At 42.2% G+C, this 25918-nt stretch overlaps 2 non-coding genes across 2 annotated transcripts; one reads left to right on the top strand and one right to left on the bottom strand.

Annotated features, from left to right (window-relative positions):
• Positions 1-21311: 21311 nt before the first annotated feature.
• On the bottom strand, positions 21312-21386 carry Trnat-ugu (transfer RNA threonine (anticodon UGU)). The gene has a single exon. It is a non-coding gene; the product is annotated as a tRNA-Thr (tRNA).
• Positions 21387-21561: 175 nt separating this feature from the next.
• Positions 21562-21636, top strand: Trnat-ugu (transfer RNA threonine (anticodon UGU)). Its single transcript has one exon. It is a non-coding gene; the product is annotated as a tRNA-Thr (tRNA).
• Positions 21637-25918: the final 4282 nt, after the last annotated feature.

The following is a 25918-nucleotide window of genomic DNA, read 5'->3' as shown; positions in this document are numbered from 1 at the left end:
TCCATAGAGATATATGGCTTTGACAAAGAGCAGATTACTATTGCACAGAACCTGTGAATGAATATCTCGAAAATGGTGAAGCTGGTTGAATTTTTCACTTGCTACTGCTGTGAGCATGTATGGAAACAAGTAGAACAACACTGAAACTACCATGGAATGTTGGGTTTGGAGGTTTGTCTGCTCTGTAAAGTAGGATAGATGGTAATCAGTGGCATCTCTGCTGAAAGAGCACAATGCTGGTGCATGCACAAGAATTTAGAGCACATCATTCACCATACTTTGTTGAACATGGAGCTCTGCACAGACCACCTGAACACATGTTGGCCCAATGACACCATCAATTATGACTGCAGTGGCATGGAACCATTGGGATTCAGCTGTTGATTGATGGAAACATATTGGTTCTTCAGGTGAATTACATTTTTGCTACACTATGTTGATGGTCATCTCTACAAACGCCGTCATCAAGGTGAATAGCAGCTCAAAACATGTGGAGTTCCATGGGTGCAGGCTGGTGGGTGCAGTATTATGCTGTGGGAGACATTCTCCTGTGATTGCATGGGACCTGTGGTAGTAATTGAAGACATGCTGATAGCTGCAAACCACCTTGAAGCATCGCAGCTAGGGCGCGATCACCAATTTGTCTATTAAAGCTTTCTTGTATGAATGTATGTGGGCTCCAGTGTAAGCAGTCAGAATCTTGTACGATCTGCAATTGGCGAGCTGTGTCCTGCAGATGTGCATCATGACCACATGGTGTGACTGCAGCTTGTGAAAGTAGCGGAGAGGCACTTACGGAGTAGTTACATTCTCTGGAACTATAACAAATTAATAACTGATCTAGAAATAGCCTGACCAAATTCATATTAATGAAAGTGCTGGCAGGTCGACAGACACACAAACGAACACAAACATACACACAAAATTCAAGCTTTCGCAACAAACTGTTGCCTCATCAGGAAAGAGGGAAGGAGAGGGAAAGACGAAAGGATGTGGGTTTTAAGGGAGAGGGTAAGGAGTCATTCCAGTCCCGGGAGCGGAAAGACTTACCTTAGGGGGAAAAAAGGACGGGTACACACTCGCACACACACACATATTCATCCACACATATACAGACACAAGCAGACATATTTAAAGACAAAGAGTTTGGGCAGAGATGTCAGTCGAGGCAGAAGTGCAGAGGCAAAGATGTTGTTGAATGACAGGTGAGGTATGAGTGGCGAGAACTTGAAATTAGCGGAGATTGAGGCCTGGTGGATAACGGGAAGAGAGGATATATTGAAGAGCAAGTTCCCATCTCCGGAGTTCGGATAGGTTGGTATTAGTAGGAAGTATCCAGATAACCCGGACGGTGTAACACTGCGCCAAGATGTGCTGGTCGTGCACCAAGGCATGTTTAGCCACAGGGTGATCCTCATTACCAACAAACACTGTCTGCCTGTGTCCATTCATGCGAATGGACAGTTTGTTGCTGGTCATTCCCACATAGAATGCATCACAGTGTAGGCAGGTCAGTTGGTAGATCACGTGGGTGCTTTCACACGTGGCTCTGCCTTTGATTGTGTACACCTTCCGGGTTACAGGACTGGAGTAGGTGGTGGTGGGAGGGTGCATGGGACAGGTTTTACACCGGGGGTGGTTACAAGGGTAGGAGCCAGAGGGTAGGGAAGGTGGTTTGGGGATTTCATAGGGATGAACTAAGAGGTTACGAAGGTTAGGTGGACGGCGGAAAGACACTCTTGGTGGAGTGGGGAGGATTTCATGAAGGATGGATCTCATTTCAGGGCAGGATTTGAGGAAGTCGTATCCCTGCTGGAGAGCCACATTCAGAATCTGATCCAGTCCCGGAAAGTATCCTGTCACAAGTGGGGCACTTTTGTGGTTCTTCTGTGGGAGGTTCTGGGTTTGAGAGGATGAGGAAGTGGCTCTGGTTATTTGCTTCTGTACCAGGTCGGGAGGGTAGTTGCGGGATGCGAAAGCTGTTGTCAGGTTGTTGGTGTAATGCTTCAGGGATTCTGGACTGGAGCAGATTCGTTTGCCACGAAGACCTAGGCTGTAGGGAAGGGACCGTTTGATGTGGAATGGGTGGCAGCTGTCGTAATGGAGGTACTGTTGCTTGTTGGTGGGTTTGATGTGGACGGACGTGTGAAGCTGGCCATTGGACAGGTGAAGGTCAACATCAAGGAAAGTGGCATGGGATTTGGAGTAGGACCAGGTGAATGTGATGGAACCAAAGGAGTTGAGGTTGGAGAGGAAATTCTGGAGTTCTTCTTCACTGTGAGTCCAGATCATGAAAATGTCATCAATAAATCTGTACCAAACTTTGGGTTGGCAGGCCTGGGTAACCAAGAAGGCTTCCTCTAAGCGACCCATGAATAGGTTGGCGTACGAGGGGGCCATCCTGGTACCCATGGCTGTTCCCTTTAATTGTTGGTATGTCTGGTTTTCAAAAGTGAAGAAGTTGTGGGTCAGGATGAAGCTGGCTAAGGTAATGAGGAAAGAGGTTTTAGGTAGGGTGGCAGGTGATCGGCGTGAAAGGAAGTGCTCCATCGCAGCAAGGCCCTGGACGTGCAGGATATTTGTGTATAAGGAAGTGGCATCAATGGTGACAAGGATGGTTTCTGGGGGTAACGGACTATCCAATCTCCTGGTTTCCCACCTCCGGAAAGGCAACTCAATCACCTTTCACAACCTTTCCAGCAAACCTCAACCACCTCTCATTGCACACAAACCCAGTCTCTCCCATCTACTCAATCTCCCACTTCCAGCTCCACTCCCTCCAAAACCTCAAAATTCCGATCAACACAATCTGGCACCACAACACCCTAATTCAGTAGTTAACCTTTCCTCCAAACCTCTCTCCCAATCCGAAACCTCTGTCCTATCCAAAGGCCTCACCTTCAGCCCCACTCCCAGATTCAACCAAACAGCCCTCGTCAAAGATTTACTGTCCTACACTCGTACTCTCTGCTGGAAGTATCACTTTGCCACGAAGAAAAATGATCCTAATCCTACCCCTAATGATCCAACTCCCCAAGACACTATCCAAATTGAACCCTGCCTGGAACAGTTCCGTCCTCCGTCACAGCGGGACCCACCTCCTCTTCCTCAAAATCACCCTCTCCAAACCTTCCAGGAATTTCTGACTTCCAGCCTTGCCTCTCAATCCTTCTTAAAAAAACCTTAATCCTACTCCAAACATCACCACTGCTGAAGCCCAGGCTATCCGTGATCTGAAGGCTGACCGGTCCATCGTCATTCTTCCGGCGGACAAGGGTTCCACGACCGTGGTACTTGATCGTCGGGAGTATGTGGCTGAGGGACTGCGTCATCTTTCAGACAACACCACATACAAAGTTTGCCAAGGTAATCCCATTCCTGATGTCCAGGCAGAGCTTCAAGGAATCCTCAGAACCTTAGGCCCCCTACAAAACCTTTCACCTGACTCCATCAACCTCCTGACCCCACCGACACCCCGCACCCCTACCTTCTACCTTCTTCCTAAAATTCACAAACCCAATCATCCCAGCCGCCCCATTGTAGCTGGTTACCAAGCCCCCACAGAACGTATCTCTGCCTACGTGGATCAACACCTTCAACCCATTACATGCAGTCTCCCATCCTTCATCAAAGACACCAACCACTTTCTCGAACGCCTGGAATCCTTACCCAGTCCGTTACCCCCAGAAACCATCCTTGTCACCATTGATGCCACTTCCTTATACACAAATATCCCGCACGTCCAGGGCCTCACTGCGATGGAGCACTTCCTTTCACGCCGATCACCTGCCACCCTACCTAAAACCTCTTTCCTCATTACCTTAGCCAGCTTCATCCTGACCCACAACTTCTTCACTTTTGTAAACCAGACATACCAACAATTAAAGGGAACAGCCATGGGTACCAGGATGGCCCCCTCGTACGCCAACCTATTCATGGGTCGCTTAGAGGAAGCCTTCTTGGTTACCCAGGCCTGCCAACCCAAAGTTTGGTACAGATTTATTGATGACATCTTCATGATCTGGACTCACAGTGAAGAAGAACTCCAGAATTTCCTCTCCAACCTCAACTCCTTTGGTTCCATCACATTCACCTGGTCCTACTCCAAATCCCATGCCACTTTCCTTGATGTTGACCTTCACCTGTCCAATGGCCAGCTTCACACGTCCGTCCACATCAAACCCACCAACAAGCAACAGTACCTCCATTACGACAGCTGCCACCCATTCCACATCAAACGGTCCCTTCCCTACAGCCTAGGTCTTCGTGGCAAACGAATCTGCTCCAGTCCGGAATCCCTGAAGCATTACACCAACAACCTGACAACAGCTTTCGCATCCCGCAACTACCCTCCCGACCTGGTACAGAAGCAAATAACCAGAGCCACTTCCTCATCCTCTCAAACCCAGAACCTCCCACAGAAGAACCCCAAAAGTGCCCCACTTGTGACAGGATACTTTCCGGGACTGGATCAGATTCTGAATGTGGCTCTCCAGCAGGGATACGACTTCCTCAAATCCTGCCCTGAAATGAGATCCATCCTTCATGAAATCCTCCCCACTCCACCAAGAGTGTCTTTCCGCCGTCCACCTAACCTTCGTAACCTCTTAGTTCATCCCTATGAAATCCCCAAACCACCTTCCCTACCCTCTGGCTCCTACCCTTGTAACCGCCCCCGGTGTAAAACCTGTCCCATGCACCCTCCCACCACCACCTACTCCAGTCCTGTAACCCGGAAGGTGTACACAATCAAAGGCAGAGCCACGTGTGAAAGCACCCACGTGATCTACCAACTGACCTGCCTACACTGTGATGCATTCTATGTGGGAATGACCAGCAACAAACTGTCCATTCGCATGAATGGACACAGGCAGACAGTGTTTGTTGGTAATGAGGATCGCCCTGTGGCTAAACATGCCTTGGTGCACGACCAGCACATCTTGGCGCAGTGTTACACCGTCCGGGTTATCTGGATACTTCCTACTAATACCAACCTATCCGAACTCCGGAGATGGGAACTTGCTCTTCAATATATCCTCTCTTCCCGTTATCCACCAGGCCTCAATCTCCGCTAATTTCAAGTTGCCGCCACTCATACCTCACCTGTCATTCAACAACATCTTTGCCTCTGCACTTCTGCCTCGACTGACATCTCTGCCCAAACTCTTTGTCTTTAAATATGTCTGCTTGTGTCTGTATATGTGTGGATGAATATGTGTGTGTGTGCGAGTGTGTACCCGTCCTTTTTTCCCCCTAAGGTAAGTCTTTCCGCTCCTGGGACTGGAATGACTCCTTACCCTCTCCCTTAAAACCCACATCCTTTCGTCTTTCCCTCTCCTTCCCTCTTTCCTGATGAGGCAACAGTTTGTTGCGAAAGCTTGAATTTTGTGTGTATGTTTGTGTTCGTTTGTGTGTCTGTCGACCTGCCAGCACTTTCATTTGGTAAGTCACATCATCTTTGTTTTTAGAGATATATATATATATATATATATATATATATATATATATATATATATATATATATATATATATGTTAATAGTTTACCAACTGTGACTATTTGAAAAGATATGATAACACCTTCAATGTTTAGATTCAAATTTGAAAAGTTCTCACTTTATAAAACCTTTCGAAATTTTGCTGTAGTAATAACACTAAGAATTTCAAGTAGATATTTATGTTTTATGTTAGGATAAGTGTGAAAGAGATTACTTGTGTGAGTGTATGTGGGACATTTGCCAATATTAAATTTTCAGTTTGTAATTCTCTACAGGAACTTGCAAGTGTTCCAGCTTTGTATCGTGGGAACGAATCCACCAGTGGTTCCCCTACTAGTGGATGACGGATGTCCAAGCATGTTTGAATATGTAAGAGACAGCCGGAATGTTCGTGACTATATAGTTAAATTCCAGACGTAAAGTACAGCTTAAAGTTTATTTCATTTTATTTGTTTAACAAAAGAGTTTTGAGTTGATTATTTTAATGACGTCAGTGAGTTGAGAGCAGTGGTTGGTCCTTGCTAGATTCTGGCACGAGCCGTGCCCTGAAAGTCAGTTCTGATTGGCCGTAATTCTGTACAGCCAATAAGAAGTGAGATGGTTTGCCCCCTAACGCATGAGATAGAGGTGCTTGTAGAGGCAGAGAGAAGAAGGAATTGGTGGACTAGCTTTCGAAGGAGCCGGTCATGCTGAAAATGTCCGAATGCATTATATGTATAATGAAGTGATATTGTGACTTCTGCATTTTGGTACAGTGATAAAGGTAGCTGGTGTTTACCATTAACTATTTGCGAAATTTTAAGAGTCAAGAGATATTTTGTTCTGGAGAAAATCGCATCTGTAAACTTTGAACTAAAGGTGTGGCGGTACTAAGTACATTTTTTTTACTGAGTATTTATGGAGACCAAAAACTTTATTTAAAGACAACCACTGAATGCCAAGTGGAAAAGTAAATAGCAGTTTATTGACTGTGTTACTCCCGTAAATGATTTCGGAATTGGATAGGAAAAGTTCTGGCTGTTTGAGTGTGACGAGGACTGTGAACAGGAACTTTAATGATTTGAACACATGTGGGCTAATGATCTTGCTTAATAGCAATAAAATATCCTAATGCATGTTTATAAGGACCTTTGAACTTAGAAATTTGGACAGCAACCCATTTCAGATTTATTCTCTAGAGTTCACAAGGCTATTTTCAGCTTTTTGTACTTATAGCGGCCTCTGATGTGGAGTTATGAAATCTCAATTTCTTCAACTCTGCTTTTCTGAGATCTCTTAAGTAGCTGCAGTCAGGAGTTATGTGTACTGATCTGTAGCAGTATCGAGGTAAGTGGACAATTTATGTTGCAGAACCGCCGTCAATGTGCAAAAGAGCGTGTTACGTCACAATTGGTGCGGGATCGGCCAGGAAAAACATTAGTAAAGTTCGCAGAGGTAGATGACTTTCTAGAAAAGCAGTAGTGTTGGGATAACCGGACTGTGAAAAAGTGCTCACAAATAAAGAGGAACTGTGAAAGGATAAATATTATGAGTGAACTATCGCCACACAGATAGAAAGAAAGTGATAGCCCATGAATTGTGATTGCATTTGCTGTGCTTCACGTATGGATTTGCAGTTATATCTCACCAACTGGAGTAGCGGATAGCAACAACTTGACACAGACCACAAGCTACAAGAGACGACGTGACACTGGCAATGAAAGCAGTTGGCAGCTCTGATCAGAGTGGTGGCCCATAAACTGGTATAACGGCCGGTGCATAGTGGTCGGACCTGCAGTTACAGCTAGCTGTGTTGGAGACATCAGAAGCACAAAGTTAAGTAGTGTGCTCTTTAAAACTTTGCATGTGAGTGCACAGAAATTGAATAAAATGGCTGAAAGTAAGCAGACAAGTGTAAAGGACAAGCTGAAGGTAGATTTGGGGAAAGAAATATGGGAAGAAGTTAATGACTCCAGAGCTTTAGTTTGGATGTATCACAACCAAGTTTTAGTAGTAGTTTGTCAGATTCATTATATGGTAATTATGGATCGGAGGGGGAACAAAATGTATCGGACCCCAGTGTTTCAGACCTACCTGTTGCAGTAGCTAATATTGATCAGGAAATTGTGTCAGTCAATCATGGGGTGAAAGATAGTGTAGCAGGAATGTTAATGAATCTACTGACAGAAATGAGTGGGTTAGATTCTAATTTGACAAAAATGGTTACATTATTAAGTAATGAGATGGAATATAAAATAATTAAAATGCGGTCTTATATTGATACAAAAATAAGTGTGTTAGATTCAAAAACGAATAATATGGGTGTTGAAATAGAATCTAAACTGGATAAAAAAAATTCAGATCTAAGAGAATTTTGGAAGCACAACATGGCAGTGCTTAACAATAATGTAAAAATTGAAATCAATCAGGTTAAAGAGGAATGTACACAATCTATTGTTAAAGTAAAAAGTGAATTAACAACACAGATCAAACAAGTTACTGATGACCACCAACAGTTTAAAGTGCATGTTAAATGAGAGATAGTCAAGGCTCGTGAACGTATCCAAGGGGTGGAAAACTATGGTGAAATAAATCATGCAGCATTAGAATGTAAATTGAAAGAAAGTAAAGATAAGTGTGATAAAAACTTAGGGTACAGATAATAAATAAAGTTACTGGCTTGGAAGCCCATCTTAATTAATTCAGTAACAGTGTGAATGAGCAACTGTGTGAGCATGACTGTCGAATAACAAAATTAGAACAATGTGTTACTAACAGTAGTGGTAGCATTATTTCTAGTGGAATAATAGAATCCACTGAGATTGCTTATGGCACACATCGTCAGTTTCTGAAGTTTGATCCAAATAAAGTGTACATCCTTGTGAATTTTGCAATGACTTTGAGGGTATCTTGCCTAAAATGTGAAGTGATAAGCAGAAGATCGGGTTTATTACTTCTAACTTAATCGTGGAGGCAAGAATCTGGGGAAAGTTGGCCACAGATAAATATAATAAGTTACAGGAATTTAAGCAGCTTTCTTTTAAGAGTACTGGGGAAAGCATAAACAAATGGATGTGCTAAATCAGTTTTCGTCTGGGGAAAAATACGACCCCAAGAAAGAAGGGATAAAAATATTCATACAGAGGTGGGTAACTACTCTATCCTATATTAGTACTAAGGTATAAACTGAACAAATAGTTATGGGGGTAGAAAATAAGCTACCTTGGTTTTGGAAGAACAAGATTATATCTGCACCTAGAGATAATGTAGATAAATTTGTGCAATATCTTGAACGTGTAGAATCTGTACCAATAGAGGAGGACAGCACAAGGACAGAGTATCGACATCCTGTTAGGCGGAATGAAAATTGAGCAGAGGTAAACATAAACAGAATGAGTGTACAGAGAGGAAGCAGATACCGAGGTCGATCACGAGGGAGAGGCCGGACATATGATAATCGGGTCAGTGACCAAGGTCAGTATGGCGACTGTAGACACCTGCCAGGAGATGACGCTACCAGTTGGCGGAGGATGCCAGTTAGTGGAGACATACCTTGACAGGAAAACTGCTAAGAGTCTACGAGAAAACTGGCACTCATAGACAACTACATTACCAGTTGAACCCGCTGGCAAAACCATTTGTAAGAACAGCGCGAGTACAACCACCTAGTATTAATTAGTCACTAAGAAAGAAGAGGAGAATAACTGGGAGCAGCAAGAGGCAAGAGAATTAACCAATGTAGAGTTAAGGGAGCACAGTAGTAGTAACACCTGCAATAAGAACACATTTGTAGAGGCGATAAGTACTAATAATAAGGTTTTGAATCAGGAGGTGGAGGTAAATCTGCATGGCGAAACAGAGGAGGAACTGTCTGACAGTTGTGGAATCAATAAAGGAGCAGAGGTCGAAGGGATGCTTGATAGGTTATTTGAAGTAATTGAGAGTAGTGAAGAGGAGGATATGTATAATGCTGATGACACTTGGTATAGGGTCACAGAAACAGAGGTAAATACAGAAAGGGAAAAAACTAGAAAGATGTTTCAATTTAGTGATAGTGGACAGACTGGTAGGAGCTACCACTAGTAGTAATAATATTAAGCATGAGGAAGACCCAGTAAACATAAATATGATATCCACACAGAACATAGGTTTTGACAGAAGGGAAATGGTGCAGGATTTACTAGACGAGGTAGAACCTGCAAATAAAAGAGAGTACGTAGGACAGCCTATAATAGAGATAAGTGTTTTTGATGAAAATGTAAAGTGTTCAATTGATACAGGATCAGAGGTGTGTGCTGTGTCCCAAAATTTTGTTAATGAACTCCCAGCAAATAAGCAAGTAGTAAGGATGCCAGTAAGTGGCCTAAATATAATTGTAGCAAAGGGAAAAACCAAAAATGTGGTGAAGCAAGAAATATTTCTACTCATAGTGGTAAAGGGGGTAGAAATTAAGCAGAATTTCTTAATAATTAGTGGACTAAGTGTTGATATGCGGTTGGGTGCCGATTTTCTTAGTAAACACGAAGGATGGGTAAATTTCAGGACCAATGATGTAATGATAAGAATTAATGGCAACCTTATCACTATACCATTCATAGGTAAGAGACCAAGTGAGGATGAAGAACTAAACGACTTGCCAATCCATATTTGCAGGACAACAAAACTAATGGATGGTTATAATGAGTATGGTGGAAGTGAAGAACTGGATCTGTCTGAGCTGGATAGTGTCAGAGTTAGGATCAATGATAAATTCAGAATGAGATTTTCACTCTGCAGCGGAGTGTGCGCTGATATGAAACTTCCTGGCAGATTAAAACTGTGTGCCCGACCGAGACTCGAACTCGGGTCCTTTGGCCTTTCGCGGGAAAGTGCTCTACCATCTGAGCTACCGAAGCACGACTCACGCCCGGTACTCACAGCTTTACTTCTGCCAGTATCTCGTCTCCTACCTTCCAAACTTTACAGAAGCTCTTCTGCAAACCTTGCAGAACTAGCACTCCTGAAAGAAAGGATACTGTGGAGACATGGCTTAGCCACAGCCTGGGGAATGTTTCCAGAATGAGATTTTCACTCTGCAGTAGAGTGTGCACTGATATGAAACTTCCTGGCAGATTAAAACTGTGTGCCTGACCGAGACTCAAACTCGGGTCCTTTTGCCTTTCACGGGCAAGTGCTGGAAACATCCCCCAGGCTGTGGCTAAGCCATGTCTCCGCAGTAACCTTTCTTTCAGGAGTGCTAGTTCTGCAAGGTTCGCAGGAGAGCTTCTGTAAAGTTTGGAAGGTAGGAGACAAGATACTGGCAGAAGTAAAGCTGTGAGGACCAGGTGTGAGTTGTGCTTCGGTAGCTCAGATGGTAGATCACTTGCCCGCGAAAGGCAAAAGGACCCGAGTTCGAGTCTCGGTCGGGCACACAGTTTTAATCTGCCAGGAAGTTTCATATCAGTGCACACTCCACTGCAGAGTAAAAATCTCATTCTGGAAACATCCCCCAGGCTGTGGCTAAGCCATGTCTCCACAGTATCCTTTCTTTCAGGAGTGCTAGTTCTGCAAGGTTCGCAGAAGAGCTTCTGTAAAGTTTGGAAGGTAGGAGGCGAGATACTGGCAGAAGTAAAGCTGTGAGGACCGGGTATGAGTCGTGCTTTGGTAGCTCAGATGGTAGAGCACTTTCCCGCGAAAGGCAAAAGGACTCGAATTCGAGTCTTTGTCGGGCACACAGTTTTAATGATAAATTGCTAGAATTAAGTGACCTAGATGAGGGACAAGGAAATGACTTACGACAAATTTTGACTAAGCATATAGGAGTATTTTCTGATCAGCCAGGTCTAGTTAAAGATTATGAGTGTTTTTTGACAGTGGAAAAGGATGCCCATTTTTTCAAAAAACCATTTGCATTTCCTGAAGTGCACAAGGAATCAGTATGTGACCTGATTCAGAATATGTTAGAGTGGGGGATCATTGACAGAGCAATAAGTGTTTATAACAACCCATTGGTTATAGTACCAAAAAAAGAAGGATGGCTTGATCAGATTAGTGTTAGATGCTAGAGCCTTGAATAAGATAGTATTACCCGAGAGTGACAGACCTGAAAATATAGAAGAACTGTTACGGAAGTTTAAAGGGGCAAAATTCTTCACGTCAATGGATATAAACTGTGGTTACTGGAATCTTCCTTTAGCTGAGGAATCAAGAAAGTATATGGCATTTCTATTTGAAGGTAGATGTTATCAATATAAGGTGGTGCCGTTTGGGCTAAATATAAGTGTATGTGCATTTGCAAGAGCTATGTCACAGGTCTTAGGGGACCAGTTGTTAAGAAGAGTAACTTTGTATGTAGATGACATTTTAATATTGACTCCTACTTGGGAAGAACATTGTTTATTATTAGATGAGGTATTGAAAGCAATTAAAATGGGAGAAATGAAGTTAAGGTTAGACAAGACAGAATTTGTCAAGAAGGAGACCAAATTCTTGGGGCATGTAGTAAGTGGAGAAGGTATTATGCCTGATCCAGAGAAAATTAAAGCTATCCGAGACTATGCTGCACCAGCAACACGCAAAGCACTGAAGGGGATGTTTGGTCTGTTTGATTTTTACAGAAATTTGTGTCTGGTCAATTGTTTAATTCACCTTGCTTAAGAGAATTGTTAAAAAAACTGTAGTATATAAGTGGACTATTGAATGTCAGAAGGCATTCGAAAATCTAAAAGAAGCCTTAGTTAATAGTCGAGTTTTAAACCACCCAGATTTTTCAAAACCGTTCTGCCTTGGATCTGATGCCTGTGGATATGGATTAGGAGTTGAACTGTTTCAGATTGAGAAAGAAGGAGAAGAAGAAGTACACAAAACCATTGCTTTTGCAAGTAAGTCCCTTCAACAAGCAGAAAAGAACTACAGTATATCTGAATTAGAAGCTTTAGCTGTAATTTTTGGCTTACAAAAATTCGAGAAGTACCTTTTAGGACATGAGATTTTAATTTTCACTGACCATAGTACACTCACCTATCTAGATACCTGTCAATTTAAGCATGGTAGATTAAGGAGATGGTCCCTGTATCTACAACAGTTTAAGTATAAGATGATCTATTTTAAGGGTTCAGAGAACATTGTGGCGGACACCTTATCAAGAAGTGTAAAAGACAATGGACAGGGAGTGCATTCCATCTGTAATAGAGAATGTAATGAAGTGTTGTTGGCAGTTATGCAGTTGCAGGATGAAGGCTTGATCAAACATATTTGTAAGAATCTGCGAAGGAAAAGAAACCAAGATGACGATATCAAACTAGTAAAAAGCAGAATAGGTCATCCTGATTTTCCAAAACTATCTGTATACTATAAGTTGCATAAAGATGTCTTATTTAGGTGTAGGAAAAATAGGGAGTAGGACTGGAAAATATGTTTCCCGGAACAGCATGTAGATGCATTAATTGACTATGTACACTCCTGGAAATGGAAAAAAGAACACATTGACACTGGTGTGTCAGACCCACCATACTTGCTCCGGACACTGCGAGAGGGCTGTACAAGCAATGATCACGCGCACGGCACAGCGGACACACCAGGAACCACGGTGTTGGCCGTCGAATGGCGCTAGCTGCGCAGCATTTGTGCACCGCCGCCGTCAGTGTCAGCCAGTTTGCCGTGGCATACGGAGCTCCATCGCAGTCTTTAACACTGGTAGCATGCCGCGACAGCGTGGACGTGAACCGTATGTGCAGTTGACGGACTTTGAGCGAGGGCGTATAGTGGGCATGCGGGAGGCCGGGTGGACGTACCGCCGAATTGCTCAACACGTGGGGCGTGAGGTCTCCACAGTACATCGATGTTGTCGCCAGTGGTCGGCGGAAGGTGCACGTGCCCGTCAACCTGGGACCGGACCGCAGCGACGCACGGATGCACGCCAAGACCGTAGGATCCTACGCAGTGCTGTAGGGGACCGCACCGCCACTTCCCAGCAAATTAGGGACACTGTTGCTCCTGGGGTTTGGCGAGGACCATTCGCAACCGTCTCCATGAAGCTGGGCTACGGTCCCGCACACTGTTAGGCCGTCTTCCGCTCATGCCCCAACATCGTGCAGCCCGCCTCCAGTGGTGTCGCGACAGGCGTGAATGGAGGGACGAATGGAGACGTGTCGTCTTCAGCGATGAGAGTCGCTTCTGCCTTGGTGCCAATGATGGTCGTATGCGTGTTTGGCGCCATGCAGGTGAGCGCCACAATCAGGACTGCATATGACCGAGGCACACAGGGCCAACACCCGGCATCATGGTGTGGGGAGCGATCTCCTACACTGGCCGTACACCACTGGTGATCGTCGAGAGGACACTGAATAGTGCACGGTACATCCAAACCGTCATCGAACCCATCGTTCTACCATTCCTAGACCGGCAAGGGAACTTGCTGTTCCAACAGGACAATGCACGTCCGCATGTATCCCGTGCCACCCAACGTGCTCTAGAAGGTGTAAGTCAACTACCCTGGCCAGCAAGATCTACGGATCTGTCCCCCATTGAGCATGTTTGGGACTGGATGAAGCGTCGTCTCACGCGGTCTGCACGTCCAGCACGAACGCTGGTCCAACTGAGGCGCCAGGTGGAAATGGCATGGCAAGCCATTCCACAGGACTACATCCAGCATCTCTACGATCGTCTCCATGGGAGAATAGCAGCCTGCATTGCTGCGAAAGGTGGATATACGCTGTACTAGTGCCGACATTGTGCATGCTCTGTTGCCTGTGTCTATGTGCCTGTGGTTCTGTCAGTGTGATCATGTGATGTATCTGACCCCAGGAATGTGTCAATAAAGTTTCCCCTTCCTGGGACAATGAATTCACGGTGTTCTTATTTCAATTTCCAGGAGTGTACAATGTAAGTATGTACACTACAGAGCTCGTAAGTGCATAGCTAAGTTGAGTGAAGTGGTGATATTTAACAACATTTGGAGAAGGGTTCAACAGCAGTTAGAGTCATGTGATCAGTGTCAGAAAGTCAGAGCCAACAATAAAATTATTCAAGGTCCAATGTATTCTGTAGAACCAGAGAATCGATTGGATCTGGTAGCAGTGGATTTACTCGGCCCGCTACCAGTGCCACGAGGTGGCTGTGAGTGTTTTTGTAATGGTAGATGGTTTTTCCAAGTATGTTAGATTTTACCCTATCAAGAAAGCTAACTGTAAGGTAATAGTAAGAAAATTGGAAAAGAATTACTTTGTAAATATAGGAGTGCCTAAAGCAATCTTATCTGACAATGGGCCACAATTTATTTCTAAGAGGTTTGAGGAGTGCCTAAAACAACATGGGGTAGGGCATATTAAGATCTCGGCATATTTTCCTTAATGTAATATGTGTGAGAGGATCATGAAGGAACTAAACCGATTATGTAGGACTTACTGCCACAAGAAACATTCTGCGTGGGCCAACTACATAGAATATTTTGAGGAGGTCATTAACTATCTTAAACATGAAGCCACTGGATTTGCACCTGTAGAACTAATGTGTGGAATTAGGCCAAATAACATCTTGTTTGATCTTGTAGAATTCTCTAGTCTTACTGATTTAGCTATGGAAGAAAAGAAGAAACTAGCATGTGCTACTATAAGGAAGAAGGCACTGGAAAGAAAGAGGAGACGATGCTAGAGCTAATCATACTAGCTTCCAGATAGGTGATCCAGTTTTAATAAAGACCAGGCAGAAATCAAAAAAGCTTACCTCAGAAACCAAAAAGTTTATTGACAAATATGAGGGTCCATTTAGGATAATAGAGAAACCTCACCCTAATGCTTACCGAGTTGAATTTGTAAAGTCTCATAAGCTGCTAGGCTTACGAAATATTATTGATCTAAAGAGATATGTACAAAAAAGAGACATAGCCAGGAGTAACTAAAAACCTCAGAGGGCTTTGCACTCTTTGCAAGGCTAAGTGTTTGATGAACACTAGGACTCGAGTGAACGACAGTGCTACTTAATTTTCATTACGTGTTGTAATTCTTCCTCTTCATCATTAAGAACTTTTGACTGTGATCTTTCCTTCTTCACTATAGTAATATTAAGTAAGAGAGCTAAGTGCTGTGGAAATGTCAGAAGATTGTTATTGTAAGAAGAAACAAAAATAATTACAGAACAGCAAGGCTGGCTGTAAGACAATGGTAATATTGTCCAGGAAGAGATGAATTATTTAAGTAAATTTAGACTTGGAGGTACTGGGTACCCTCAGAAGGGGTTATATTTCATGTAAGGAAGTATTTACAAAGCAGCAAGGCTGACTGTAAGACAGTGGTAATGAATAAACAGATGAGTGAGTGGCAAGGTGTTGCCTGCTAATTGTAGTAAACAAAAAGATGTAATATGGTTGAACAAAAGGGATCAAAGTTTAGAAACAGGTGGAATTACAAACAAGAGGCATAAGAAAGGACCTGAAGTAACCAAGAATAAATACGTACGTAATTAACCATCACTAATCTGAGTGAATGTAGTATGGATATGACTATGTAATAATACTGAATGTGACTGAAGGAATCTGATGTTGTAGTTGTGAGGCATTGAAGTTGAGCAGTAAAAGAGCTGGTTTGTGAAACCTGATGTGGATGTTATTGTAACAGAGCAGCAAATGGCTGGCTTCAGAAACCCTAAGTGGACTTTAGTAAATAGTAAAATGTATGTGAATCTGACATGTTGAAGTGCCACAGAAGTCAGCAGAACTATTTTCAAGATTATTGGTTTTAAGAAATGTTTTGTATATAAGTGTTTTCAGCTTTTGTTTTTCTTGTACATATAGAGTATAAATAATGAAAACCACACAGTTGATTGGAAGATGGTTTCAATATTTGGTTATGATGATGACTCTTACAAGGGTCACGGTAGTTGGCAAGAACTAAATGTGTGGAGAAGGTGTTGAAGCCACAGAGGTTGCAATGATTCAGAGTGGATTCATTAATAATTTGTAATTCTGTGTGTTAAGTAGGTATATATGTCAGGTTTACAGGACTAAGGAGAGGGCCTGGAGCAAATTTGTTTAATTAATAATATTGTGTTTTTTTAGGTAACGTGTTATGCAGGATTGGAGAGCCACAAGCATTGGCTGGAATTTGATGTTTATTTGTGTAATGATTTTCAGAAGTAGTTCATAGATAAAATTGTAACAGTAACTTGTTTGATTGATTGCAGCGAGATTTTGAAGAAAAGATTAATAGTCAATGTGCCACTTTGGTACTGCTTGATGGAAAGTTAGTTCACTTTTTGCTAAAAAGATTATCAATAAATGCAAGTATTGAAAAAAAATTACACATTGACATGAGAAAGTAGATTTATTCAGAAAAAGTCATTTAAAGAAGGATTAAAAGAATTTTGAGATGTATATTCATGTTAGGTTAAGAAGTAGCAATTAATGATGTAATCTGAAGCCAGCTGAATTTTTCAGGTGCACTGACACGATATAGAGATAACACGAGACTCATAGACACCTCCAAAGCAGGATTGAGTTGGACAATGAGAGCTAGCAAAGTGAAAGGTGTAAGTGTTCATAGATAGATGCTCCCCAAAGCGATGTTAGTGTGCATGTGACGTACAAAGAGGAAAATATTACACAAACGCTCACCATAGCGATGTGTAAAGAAGAAAAAGCGATGTTATAAAATATGAAGATTGTAGGTGTTGTTTCTTTTTCAGTAATTTGTAAAATTTTGTGAAGATTGTATTTGTTTTTCTTTACATCGAATGATGTTATAATAAGTATGTTTACAATTAATTGATTGTATGTCATCAGCCCTAGATAATAATGAATGATGTATATACATAAATAAATAAGAATGTCATATATTAATACTTAGGAAAGTTTAATCGAACTCAAGGTTGAAAGTATCAGATTAGTTAGGGTAAAAGCTTTATAGATAAATTTGTAAGATACAAAAACATTTTAAGAGGTTAAAAATTTTTAGTTCCTCAGTAGGTATGAGGTGTCACAGCTAGGGTGCCATCACCAATTTGTCTATTAAAGCTTTCTTGTATGTAAGAGATAGCCAGAACGTTCATGACTATATAGTTAAATTCTAGGTGTGAAGTACAGCTTAAAGTTTATTTCATTTTATTTGTTTAACAAGAGAGTTTTGAGTTGCTTATTTTAATGATGTCAGTGGGCTGAGAGCAGTGGTTGGTTCTAGCTAGGTTTTGGTGTGAGCCGCGCCCTGAAAGTCAGTTCTGATTAGCTGTAATTCTGTACAACCAATAAGAAGTGAGATGGTTTGCCACCAAACGCATGAGATAGAGGTGCTTGTAGAGACAGAGAGAAGAAGGAAGTGGTGGACTAGCTTTTGAAGGAGCTGGACGTGTCTGATCGCATTATATGTAAAATGAAGTGATGTTGTGACTTCTGCAATTCGGTACAGTGATAAAGGTAGCTGATGTTTACCATTAACTATTTGCAAAATTTTAAGAATCGAGAGATATTTTGTTCTGGAGAAAATTGGATGTGTAAACTTTGAACTAAAAGCATGGTCATGCTGGACGTGTCTGATCCCATTATATGTAAAATGAAGTGATGTTATGACTTCTGTAATTTGGTACAGTGATAAAGGTAGCTGGTGTTTACCATTAACTATTTGCAAAATTTTAAGAATTGAGAGATATTTTGTTCTGGAGAAAATTGGATGTGTAAACTTTGAACTAAAAGCATGGAGGTACTAAGTAAATTTTTTTACTGAGTATTTATAGTGAGCAAAAGCTTTATTTAAAGGCAACCACTGAATGCCAAGTGGAAAAGTAAATAGCAGTTTATTGACTGTGTTACTCTCGTAAATGATTTCGGAATTGGATAGGAAAAGTTCTGGCTGTTTGAGTGTGACGAGGACTGCGAACAGGAACTTTAATGATTTGAACACATGTGGGCTGATGATCTTGCTTAATAGCAATAAAAAAATCCTAATGCAAGTTTAAAAGGACCTCTGAACTTATAAATTTGAATAGCAACCCATTTCCAATTTATTCTTTAGAATTCACAAGACTATTTTCAGCTTTTTGTACTTATAGCGGGCTCTGATGTGCAGTTATGAAATCTCAGTTTCTTCAACACTGCTTTTCTGAGATCTCTTAAGTAGCTGCAGTCAGGAGTTATGTGTGCAGATCTGCAGCAGTATTGAGGTAGGTGGACAATTTATGTTCCAGAACCGCTGTCGATGTGTGAAAGAGCGCATTACATCGCAACCTGCATCCTTCAAACTTGATGTCTTCCCCAGAGGCAATGTCATCTTTCTTGTGCACTTTATTCAGATATTAAATTTAGTAGCTTTCAATCATTCATCCAAATATCAGTAGTGTTTACATTTTATGGTGTGGAGTTGCAGCTGTAGCAATTCTTAAGTTCTGACAAAGTTGTTTGTGCACTGTTGTACATTTATTAAATTTAGTAGTTTTCAATGGTATCTTGTACTGTTTGTGGCAAAATAACAGTGTAATAAACTTTTGGAAACGTTTCCTCACTTTGTTTTTCAGAGTTTTCTGTGCATTGAAGTCATTTAGTAAATTTCATGCTGTAATTTTCAGCTGATGTTTCTTTGTTTCTACTGAAATACTTCAGTAAAATTTTCATTCACTGTTTGAACTTTGTTGAGTGTTCCAGGGGCCAGTTGAATTTTTTGTTGTAGCTAATAAATTGTGTGAAGATTCTTTGGTATTTGTATTAGTTATGGTTTAGTAGTATTAATAAAAGATGTTGCTTTCTTAGTATAGAGAGAATTTTGAGACCACTATTGTGAGTTCTATAAATAGTTCTATTGGTGTAATGGAACTTACTTCAGTAACGGAAAAATTTAACCTGAGTGAGAAGTGTGGGCTTTGTTGTAGGATTGTGAGTAGTGGGTTACAGTGTGGGATTTGTTCAAAGTATTTCATTGGGGGGAATGCAGTGGGGAAGCCAGTGGGCATTCTAGTGAGATCCTCTTTTGGGAATGCAGCATCTGTAGTAGAAATAAGTTGATAGAGAAGAAGGAGCATAAGATCTGTGTCCTTAAGGTGCAGTTACCAAAGGAGGAGCTAGATAGGTTGAGGAGGGTAAAGGATGATGGGGAATGGGAACTGGCAGTTGGCAAGAAGACAGCTAGGAGGAGGAGGTGTTCAGACAGTTTTGCTTTGCATATACGCAACTGATTTGACCAACTGTCAGAGTTGAGTGGAGATGAGTCTCTTGTAGCTGTAGGTGCAGGAAACATGCAGCAGTCCTCAGCACTTAGGAGGCCACAGCTAGTTGCAAAGTCCATCAGAAAGAAGAAGGTTCTGCTGCTAGGTAATTCGCACAGTAGAGGTGTGGGCCAGCAACTGCAGGAAGTGTTGGGGAGTGAGTATCAGGTCACCAGCATTGTGAAGCCTAGTGCAAAGTTGGCTCAGGTGACTGACAGCATACGGGAAGAGGATCAGGTAGTGATGGTGGAGCAGGAATGGGGAATATGATGTAGGTTGTGACTTGGTAAAGATAGCTGCTCAAACTGGTGGCACTAATGTGCACTTCATGCAACTGTTTCAGCATCATGATTGGCCTCATCTTAATGTGGCTGTTAGGTATGTTAACATGGGACTGGAGAACGCAGTGATGGCAGAGGACATGGGTCACATTACAGTGGTGCCAGCTGAATCTGTCAATAGATTGGGTTTCACTAGGCATGGCATGCATCTCAATAGGCACGGGAAGGGGGGGCTGGCAAAGCTTATAGGTGACAGTGTAGTGGGTGGAGGTGAGGTCACTCATAGAAAAATTCCTGTAGTAGTTGGTGTTGGAGCTGCACATTTTTAGATTAAAGTCAGCTGATAGATAGACCTGCTTAAGGAAGTCCCTCTAAGGAATCACCTTCAGAGGAGGTCAGATATCCAAGTAGAGAAGAAATTAGCATATTTCTTCAAAATGCAAGAGGTATTAGAGATAAAGTTAATGAATTGCTTATAGATATTGACTCAGACATTACTGGTATATCAGATCACCACTTAAATAATTTGACAATTCAAAGGCTTCCTTTACCAGGATACAGATTAGTTGGCTGTTTTTCAAGGAGTTCCTCAGGGAGTGGGGAAGTGGCCATGTACGTAAAAAACAGTATTTTGCTTGAGTCCTAGATGTATCATGTCACTGCACTGGAGAGATAATTGAATGTTGTGCAGGGACACTGGAATTTAGTGAAACTAAACTTCTAATTGTTGCTGTTTATGGGTCCCCTAACTCTGACTTCAGAGCATTTCTGTTCAAGCAAGAGAGGGTTCTTGGTTAACTTTATAGGAAGTATATATGATGGTAGTATCTGTTCCCGAAAGAACAGTTACCGTGGATGACCATGCAGCTTTGCTAGAAATGAAATGATAATTAAATGGACACCCTAGCTGCAAACAGGCGTTGATGTACTTCATTGGGGACATGTTCAAAAGGTGTGCCCCGACCGGGACTCGAATCCGGGATCTCCTGCTTACATGGCAGACACTCTATCCATCTGAGCCACTGCAGGCACAGAGGATAGTGCGTCTGCAGGGACTTGTCCCTAGCACGCTCCCCGTGAGATCCACATTCCAAACATGTCCACACCACTACATTCATAGTGCGCCTAATAGATGTTTGCCCATCATACTCATTACTCATGGCAGATTAATCTACCAAGTCCCGTACGATTTCGGGCATAGCGTGTGCGTTCGCACAAGAAGGTCAATGGCCGGGAAGCCCTATTTTAACTGTATATGACGGTAGTATCTGTTCCTGAAAGAACAGTTACCGTGTATTACCATGCAGCTTTGCTAGAAATGAAATGATAATTAAATGGACACCCTAGCTGCAAACAGGCGTTGATGTACTTCATTGGGGACATGTTGAAAATGTGTGCCCCGACCGGGACTCGAACCCGGGATCTCCTGCTTACATGGCAGACGCTCTATCCATCTGAGCCACCGCGGGCACAGAGGATAATGCACCTGCAGGGACTTATCCCTTGCACGCTCCCCGTGAGATCCACATTCCCAACATGTCCACACCACTACATTCGTAGTGCGCCTAATAGAGGACATGTTAGGAATGTGGATATCAAGGGGGGGGTGCAAGGGAGAAGTCCCTGCAGACGCACTATCCTCTGTGCCCGTGGTGGCTCAGATGGATAGAGCGTCTGCCATGTAAGCAGGAGATCCCGGGTTCGAGTCCCGGTTGGGGCACACATTTTCAACATGTTCCCAATGAAGTACATCAACGCCTGTTTGCAGCTAAGGTGTCCATTTAATTATCATTTCATTTATAGGAAGTACCAGAAATCAGTTATATGTGGGGACTTCAATATTAATTTTGTATATGATTGTGCAAGAAAAAGGATGTTGTCAGATCTCCTGAACTCATATGATCTGACACAGACTGTGTTTTTTCCAGATGGGGTGCAGGAGAGCAGTAGCACAGTCATAGACAATATTTTTATTCATTCTTCAATACTAGATGGGTATTCTGGTAGTAAAAGAGTGAATGGCCTTTCAGATCATGATGCACAAATTTTGTCACTAAAAGGCTTCCATACTCAAACAAATGTCACGTACAATTACAAAATATGTAGGAAAGCCAATCCAATGGCAATAGAGAGTTTTTTAAACCTTGTTAAGGACCAAGAGTGGCAGGGTGTTTATAGTACTGATAACTAGATGACAAATATAATATTTTTCTTAACACATTTCTCATGCCCTTTGAGAGTTGCTTTTCATTATAATGTTCTAAATGGGTTACTAATAGTAAAAGACAGTTAGGGTGGCTGACTAGTTGAATAAGGATATCATGTAGAAGAAAGTGGGAATTATATCACAATGTTAGAAGTAGTCACAATCAAGCTAGAGTAGCCCATTACAAAAAGTATTGTAAGGTGGTTGCAAATGTTGTTAATAAGGCAAAGAGTATGTGGTACACAAATAGAATAGCTAATTCATAGGATAAAATTGAAACCATATGGTCAGTTGTGAAGGAAGTATCTGGTCAGCAGCACAAGGTCTACAATATAAAGTCAAGACTCGAACTCGGGAACTTTGCGTTTTGCGGGCAAGTGCTTTACCAACTGAGCTGCCCAAGCACAATGCACACCCTGTCCTCACAGCTTTACTTCTGCCAGTACCTCGCCTCCTACCTTTCAAACTTTACAGAAGCTCTCCTGCGAACCTTGCAGAACTAGCACTCCTGAAAGAAAAGATATTGCGGAGACATGGCTTAGCCACAGCCTGGGGGATGTTTCTAGAATGAGATTTTCACTCTGCAGTGGACTGTGTGCTGATATGAAACTTCCTGGCAGCTGTGAGGACGGGGCATGAGTCGTGCTTGGGTAGCTCAGTTGGTAGAGCACTTGCCCGCGAAAGGCAAAGGTCCCGAGTTCGAGTCTCGGTCCGGCACTCAGTTTTAATCTGCCAGGAAGTTTCATATCAGCAACAATCCACTGCAGAGTGAAAATCTCATTCTGGAATATAAAGTCATTTCATTGTAAAAAGATTTCTGTTACTGATAAGTCAGCTATCTGTACAGTATTTGGCAACCATTTTCTGAGCATTGCTGGTGGGGAAATAAATAAATAAATAAAAATATTTATATATACTAAGATGTATCTGTTCTTTTGGAGATGTCCGAAAGAACAGATACTATCGGTGACCATGCAGCTCATTAGAATGAAATTACAATGAAATGAACACCCTTAGCTGCTTACAGGCGTTGACATATGTCAACGGGGACAGATGAAAATGTGTACCCCAACCGGGACGCGAACCCGGAATCTCCTGCTTACATGGCAGACCCTCTATCCATCTGAGCCATCGAGGACACAGAGGATAGCGTGACTGCAGGGATTTATTTCTGGCACGCCTCCCGTGAAACCCACATTCTCAACATAATTCTCAACATATTGTCCCATACTACATTCGTAGTGCCCCCACCCATTATTCTCATTACTTGCAGTGCGTTGCCGATTCCTGTAATAGTTCGAGCACTGTTTGTGCATTCGCACAGAAGAAGAAGATGGTCAAGTGGCTGGTGGGTCTTAACTATATACATACTAAGATGGTATCTGTTCTTTCGGACATGTCTGAAAGAACAGATACCATCGGTGACTGTGCAGATCGTTAGAATGAAATTACAATGAAATGAACACCCTTAGCTGCTTACAGGCATTGACATATGTCAACGGGGACAGACGAAAATGTGTGCCTCGACCGGGACTCGAAGCCGGGATCTCCTGTTTACATGGCAGGTGCTCTATCCATCTGAGCCACCGAGGACACAGAGGATAGCGCGACTGCAGGGATTTATCTCTGGCACACCTCCTGCGAAACCCACATTCTCAATGTATTGTCCCGCACTACATTCGTAGTGCCCCCACCCATTATAAGCAGGCCCATGTAAGCAGGAGATCCTGGGCTCAGACATGTCCGAAAGTACAGATAGCATCTTAGTATATATATAGTTAAGGCTCACCGGCCACTTGACCATCTTCTTCTTCTGTGCGGATGCAGAAACAGTGCCCGAACCCTTACGGGAATCAGTAACGCGCCGCGAGTAATGAGTATAATGGGCGCGGGCACTAAGAATGTAGTGCAGGACAATACGTTGAGACTGTGGGTTTCATGGGAAGTGTGCCAGAAATAAATCCCTGCAGTCACGCTATCCTCTGTCTCCTCGGTGGCTCAGATGGATAGAGGGTCTGCCATGTAAGCAGGAGATCCCAGGTTCGAGTCCCAGTCGGGGCACACATTTTCATCTGTCCTCATTGACGTATGTCAATGCCTGTAAGCAGCTAAGGGTGTTCATTTCATTGTAATTTCATAAAGAACTTAGTTTCTGCAGGGAATCATATAACTCTCTTGGAAAATGGCTCTTCATGACTGATGTCTGAACTACTCCTCTGTGATACTGACAAGGAGGAGATTTAGTCAATAATTAAATCACTGAAGACTAAGGACTCTCATGAATATGATAGAGTGCCTAGCAGAATATTAAATTACTGTGGTGCACATGTCAACCCTGTACTTAGGCATGTTTGTAATATTTCCTTTAAAATGGTCAGTTTCCTGAATGATTAAGGTACTAAGTAGTAAAGCTGTTTATACAAAGGGAGAAAGGTATAATCTAGATATTTTTAGACCTATTTCTGTGCCTTCAGTGTTTGCTAAAGTTATTGAAAAGGCTGCATACGTAAGGATAATAGATCATATAATTTGCTATCAAATATACAGTTCAGCTTTAGAAGTCATTTGACAACTAAAAATGCTATATTCTCTTTTTCTGTGAGGTACTGGATGGATTAAACAAAGGGTTTCAAATGCTAGGCATATTTTTTTTATTTAACTAAGGCATTTGATTGTGTTGATCACAAACTTTTGCTCCAGAAGTTGGACCATTACGGAATACAGGAACTAGCTCAAATAGTCCAGCATATGACGTAAGTTAATGGCTTGTAGAAAATAAGCTAACCCTGAATCACAGTAAGCCTCAGTTTTTATAGTTTCTAAGACATAATTAAAAAAAAAAAAAGAAAAAAAAACGACATTTTAATTTCACAGAATGGGCATATGATTAGTGAAACTGAACAGTTCAAATTTCTAGGTGTTCAGATAGATGGTAAACTTTCGTGGAAAGCCCACTTTCAGGATCTTGTTCAAAGATTTAATGCTGCCATTTTTACTATTTGCACAGTATCGGAAGTAAGTGATCATTCAACAGAAAAATTAGTCTAGTTTGCTTACTTTATTTGCTTATGTCTTATGGTATTATATTTTGGGGTAACCACTCCCATTCTAAATGAATATTTATGGCTCAGAAACAGGCTGTTCAGGCAATAAGTGGTGTAAGTTCATGAACCTCTTGTCGACCCGTTCACAAGTCTGAGTATTTTGACATTGCAGCCTCAATGGATATATTCGTTACTGTTGTTTCTTGTTAACAATATCAGGTTATTCCCAGGAATTAGCAGCTTTCACTCAGTTGATACTGAGCAGAAATCCAGTCTGCATTTGGATGGAACTTGTGATATTCGCCTGCTTTATTTCTTCATTGATAGTCCTCAGTGTCGACATACTGCGTTGATATACTGTGGCAAGGGGGGGGGGGGGATGGAAGATGACTGTAAATGATGTAGCTGACAGGTGCACATTTGCATTTCACTGTTCTTTACTTTCCCTGTTCACAGCCCCCACCCCCCCCCCCCACCCCCACCCCCCCCAATACTACACAGTTAATACGGCCAGTTCATTATTGGTTGACCTCTGTAAGCCTCGCTAATAGTTCGCAGGCAAACATCAGCAGCATACTGCTACAATAGTTTACTGTTGAATATCTGTGAGGAGGCAAAACCTAATGACACAGCTCTTGCCGAATAATACAGTACGTATTGAACAGACACTCATTGTTTTAACACATGGCCTATTTGAGTTACACTTCTTTCACAGTTAAGTAGGTGCATTGTTGTTGACCTAACCAACACAG

Source organism: Schistocerca cancellata, chromosome 2 (assembly GCF_023864275.1).
Source record: "Schistocerca cancellata isolate TAMUIC-IGC-003103 chromosome 2, iqSchCanc2.1, whole genome shotgun sequence".
NCBI lineage: Eukaryota > Metazoa > Arthropoda > Insecta > Orthoptera > Acrididae > Schistocerca > Schistocerca cancellata.
Note: the sequence above shows the minus strand (reverse complement) of the source record. Positions and strands in the feature narration are given on the sequence as shown.